Below are 5,918 nucleotides of genomic sequence, written 5' to 3' on the forward strand. Positions count from 1 at the left end.
TATGTTGAGTGTTGGGTTCCTTCACATAACTTTGAATGCCCATACCTACTCTTACGTTTATGACCCTGATTTTCAGATTAAATTCTATTCCTTTTACAGATAAGAAGAGAGAAGAAGCCCCCTCTGTAGAAGAAAATGCGAAAATAGGCCTCTTGAGTTTGACAGGAGGAAACCAAGTATTTGGAGCTCTACTACCATACATACCCTGAATATAGAAAGAAATGGGTGGAGGGCAAGCCAGAACTAACCATCAGGAAGTGAGGTTCATAACGGGAGCAATGGTTGAGGATCCTCTAGGGATACAGGATGAAAGCAAGCAAAAAAAATGAGCACCCAGCCTGGCTTCTAGTCAAAGGGATGCTTCCAGTATTTCTGTAGTTGGCCTGATTTTCTTAGATTTGAGATTTGCATTGAATCTGCAAGGTCGGTACTAGAGTATTGACCAAATGGTCAAAGGTAAACTGACTTGGACAGATTTTTTTTTTCTATCCTCCTACTTGAAATGGGAAGACTTTGGACATTTTAGCTTTCTGGGAGTGGGAGGGAGAGAGATTGTATATCAGACCTGTGGAGGTTGACTTGTTCCAAGCCTCCTCTCCTTAATTTGGGACAATTTTGTGGGGTTTTTAGCTTCATTTCAAGCTGGTGGCCCTGGTGGGCTTCTGCAAGGTTCTGAGTACCAGTAAGGAAACTAGGAAAGTAGAGACTTGAGTTAAGATGTAAGATGGGCTCCTCCTTTCTCTTTTATGCCAGGAAAATACCGTGAGTGAAAACTTGGTACAATGTTAGGGTATAGTAATACTGTTTGTTGGATACCTCTGGGCTACCTTCATGTACTATGTAATGCAGGATTAACCTTCCTGAAGCTACTGTGTTTGTGCAGGTTTGTATACTCAATGCTACCTCTCTCCCCTTAGACCTCCAGCGTGACCATAGGGGTCCCGTGAGCCCTTAACAGCTGGGAGCCCTAACACAAAGTCTTGACTGCCTTGGCTGGTGTCGCTATGGTGTCTAAAGATTACCTACTTGACCTCACTCATCGTTTTGTAATCTTTGTTTTGAGAGAGTATCACATGAACCCAAGGTGATACCTCTACTGCCACAGAAGGGAGCTATTCTAAATGTGAAGTATTTTAATAAATAAATATGAAGTACTCATCTGTTGTCACTAAAGGGAGAGATTGACTTCATATTTTGCAGGCTGTTGAGCTGTCAGGGCTAGCTGAGTGCTTCTGTGACTAGGTTTGATCAGATTATAGCAGCTCTAAGTGTGGTAGTTCCTACAGGATAGATCCTTGCCCTTGTGAATCTTACATTCTAGGAGAAGCAGGACAAAACCCACATCCATTGCCCCCATGGAGGCTGCTGGTGGCTTTCTGAAAGTGTTGTCAAGGTCACCAGTCACCCAGCTTGGTGGGCAGTAGGAAGGCACTCCTTCCACTTGTGGACATGGCCCATGCCAGGCTCGTGGCTTGACAAGTCCAAACAAGAGTGTGATGTAGATTATAACCCCTCTTGCCTCCTCAACTGATTGCCCTTTTCTGATGCAGAACTGTACGTGGTACTCAGTAAATAGTTTGGGTTATTCTTTTTAATGTTTCAGTTGGCTGCCCATTTATAGACGTCTCTCTTCCTCACATCCCCATCATCACCAAATCCTGTCTGTTCTGCCTCTAAAATATTCCCTGCATGCCTCTACCACCACCACCCAAGCAGCCATCTCTCCTGTAGACCACTGCAACATTCCCCTGGCCATGCACTTTCCCTAGTCTGTTCTTCAGAAAGCATCCAGGATGATCGTCCTTGGCAGACTTGAGCATGGCATTCCTTTGCTTAAAATCATTTAATGGCTTCTTCTTAATCATAAAATACAATCCGTATTCCATAGAATGGCCTACATGGGAATGCTGACCTTTTCCTTGGCATATCTTATTCTCTGTGCTCCTGGCAGGCTTTCCTTTCAGCTTCTCAGATGAGGGGCACCTGGTTGGCTCAATTGGTAGAGTGTGTGACTGTTGATCTTGGAGTCTTGAGTTGGAGCCTCACGCTGGCCATAGAGGTTACTTAAAAAGGGGTGGGGAGCAAGTCAGCTCGGATAAAGAAGCCTTTGCCCATTCTAGGACCTCCCTTCCCTCAACTCTGATCTATTACTCTCTTGGTTCCAGCTTAAATGTCACTTCCTCAGAGATGCCTTCCCCAAACCCACAAATCTCGTAATCAATCACATCATTCGCATTCACAGTGCTCATCTCAGATTGTGGTGGTATATTTCTGTGGTCATTTCATTCCATCTCCTCTGTTAGACTAGAAGTCAGCTCCAGCAGGGCGGGAGCTACGCATGATTTGGTCATTCCATCTTGAGAGCCCAGCACAGAGCCTAGCTCACAGCCGATAATACACGTTTATTGAATGAAGAATGTTTCCTTCAGCAGATTTTTTAGTGCTGGTGAATAGGGACCCAGCCAACTACCTCTCAGCTGCTGTCTCTGGTTTCCCTGGTCTTGTGTATGCTCAAAGACTGTAGGTTCGTTTTAATATTAGACTAAAACCCATCAAGACAAGTGTATTCTTAATCCCACTCACCTATTTCCCCCACGCCCCCCCCCCACCTCCCTTCTGGTAAACATCAGTTTGTACTTTATACTTAAGAGTTTGTTTTTCGGTTTGTCTCTCCCCCCGCCCCTTGTTTGTTTTGTTTCTTAAATTCTATATGAGTGAAATCATATGGTGGTTGTCTTTCTCTGACTGGCTTATTTTACTTAGCATTATACTCTCTGGATCCATCCATGTTGTTGCAAATGGCAAGATTTAATTATTTTCTATGGCTGAATAATATTCCTGTGTGGTTATATATGTATATGTATGTGTATATATTATATATGTCTTACATCTTTATGCATTCATCTGTTGATGGACACTTGTTTTGTCCTGCTTCCATATCTTGGCTAATTGTAAATAATGTTGCAATAAGCGTAGAGGTGCACATATCTCTTCAAATTAGTGTTTTTGTACTTTTTGGGTAAATACCCAGTAGTGCAATTACTGGGTTGTAGGATAGTTCCATCTTTAACTTTTATTTTTTATTTAAAAAAAAATTTTTTTAACGTTTTATTTATTTTTGAGACAGAGACAGAGCATGAACGGGGGAGGGGCAGAGAGAGAGGGAGACACAGAATCGGAAGCAGGCTCCAGGCTCTGAGCCATCAGCCCAGAGCCTGACGTGGGGCTCGAACTCACGGACCGCGAGATCGTGACCTGAGCTGAAGTCGTACGCTTAACTGACTGAGCCACCCAGGCGCCCCCCATCTTTAACTTTTAAAAAAAATGTTTATTTATTTGAGAGAGAGGGAGAGAGAAAACACAAGTGGGGGAGGGGCAGAGAGGGAGAGAGAGAGAGAATCCCAAGCAGGCTCTATGCTGCCGGTCCAGAGCCCATCTTGGGGCTCAAACTCACAAACTGTGAGATCATGACCTGAGCCAAAATCAAGAGGCTGACACTTCACTGACTGAGCCCCTCAGGTGCCCCCCACCTTTAACTTTTTGAGGAACCTTCAAAAGATCTTCCATAGTCGGTGCACCAGTCTGCATTCCTGCCAAGCAGTGCAGGGTGGGGGGGGAGGGGGGCTCCTCGCTAGTTGTAGCTTATTTTTAATATCTCGTTTTAGCAATACTTTCAAAAAGACTGAATCCCATGACCAAAAATGTCAAGGTTATGTGCAAATTATTTTGTTCTAAAATGCCAGTTCTAATGAAAGTAGCTTAATATATCCTAAACATTATTCAAAGTAATTAGTTCTTATCTTGCCATTTAGGTCTCAATAACATAGACCGTAGAGGCAGCAAGTCAAGAAAGCAGCTAATGGGTGAGGTCCCCGTGAATTCTTTCTGTAAAGTATATAGTAAAGGGCGTGACCCCATTCCAATGTCAAGGTGGATTGCAAGTAAAGAGAAAATTGGCCGAGTCTGGGGCCCAAATCCTTTTATGAGCCCTGTGATATAGCAAGAAACAAGAAGAAAGCCAGGTCCCATCCCCAAAAAAGAATGTAACAAGAGGAAGTGGTTTATTTAAATTTTTTGACCACATCTTTTCTCTCAGTAGAATCAAATTCTTCCTCTACTTTCACTTTTTCTTTTGAATAAAAAATTGCCCCAGTTTTTCATTTCCCTTGTTAGGCATGCCTATGGGATTAGGTTTATGTCTGAACCAGCTAGTTGCTTCTTGTTTCTTAGCAAGCTCTGCCATATGATCAAGGCAGTCTTCTTGTTGTCATGACAACCGACATTTACATAAGCCAGAACTGGGGGAAAATATTTGTTGTTTGGAATGATTTGTGGTAAATTTCATCGTAATGGAAAGATATAGCACCAACTTGAGAGGCTAGCAGCTAGAATTGGAAAAACAAAACAGACTTTTCCTATTTCTTTTAGTGAGATCTATTTGATAGGTGCCACTTTTGGCTATCCTAAGTACCACCGTATCTGGGGAAAAAAAGGAAAGAATGTGATAATCTTTCATTCTGTCTTTAATCACATTTTCAGTAGCAATCAGGACTTGGTGTGTTTTTGAGAGGGAGAGGAGGGGCCTGTTCCAAAAGCAACGGTTATTGAACCAGAATCTTATGACCCCCTAGGGGATCCACAGATAAACCTCCTAAGGGGTATAGCAGAGATTACTCACTCAAATCCGTGTTCTCTTCTATGCACACTGCCTGACTACATTAACAGGACTCCCTTGCCGTTACGTAGGACCATGTGATTGACATCAGCCAACGGACTGTGTGCAGGAGTGTCTACGCCACTTTCAGGCCTGGCTTATACAAACCCCTACAGGTCCTCCTCCATGCTCACCGTTCCACCCGGCTGGAATGGAGATGACACCCAGGGCAGAAAGTTCATCCCCCTGACCCCTAAATGACTGCATGTAGAAGGGCCTCTCCAGCTTCGTTACCAGCTAGGTAGGAAATAAGCTTTGTTCAACCATTATATGGGGGCACATGGCTGGCTCAGTCGGTGGAGCATGGGACTCGATCTCGGGGTTGTGAGTTTGAGGCCCACGTTGGGAATAGAGATTACTTAAAAAATAAAATCTTCAGGGGTGCCTGGGGTGTGGGATCGGTCTCTGGGCTGATCATGGAGCCTGCTTATGATTCTCACTCTCCCTTTGCCCCTCTCCCCCATTGGTGCTTGCTCTCTCTCTCTCTCTCAAATAAATTTTAAAAAATGAAAAAATAAAATCTTTAAAAAGAAAATAAAATCTTAAAAATATTTTTAATTTTTAAAAACAAATTTCGAAAATCAAGAAACCTGGGGCGCCTGAGTGGCTCAGTCGGTTAAGTGTCCACCTTCAGCTCAGGTCATGATCTTGCGGCTTGTGGGTTCGAGCTCCATGTCGGGCTCTGTGCTGACAGCTCAGAGCCTGGAGCCTGCTTCAGATTCTGTGTCTCCATCTGTCTCTACCCCTTCTCTGCTTGCGCTCTGTCTCTCAAAAATAAATAAACATGAAAAATAATTCTTTTTTAAAAACCCATTTTATGTTTTAAGATCAAATAGTTGTAGCAGTTAGCCTACTCTAATACAAAGGAGTTGAATTGGATAGCTGAGAGGCTAACCAGCTGGCAGGCTGTTACGACTGTATGATGCCAAAACCTTGTAGAAATTGGTCTAAGTATGTCCCATGCAATACCTGAAATTGAAATTTAACAGAGCGGGGCGCCTGGGTGGCTCAGTCGGTTAAGCATTCGGCTTTTGGTCTCGACTCCGGTCATGATGTCACGGTTTGCGAGTTTGAGCCCCGCTGACAGTGCAGAGCCTGTTTGGGATTCTCTCTCCCTCCCTCTTTGTCTGGCCCTCCCCTGCTTGTACCTTCTTTCTCTCTCAAAATAAATAAATAAACTTAAAAATTAAAAAAAAAAAAATTT

This window comes from Prionailurus bengalensis, chromosome E1 (assembly GCF_016509475.1).
Source record: "Prionailurus bengalensis isolate Pbe53 chromosome E1, Fcat_Pben_1.1_paternal_pri, whole genome shotgun sequence".
NCBI lineage: Eukaryota > Metazoa > Chordata > Mammalia > Carnivora > Felidae > Prionailurus > Prionailurus bengalensis.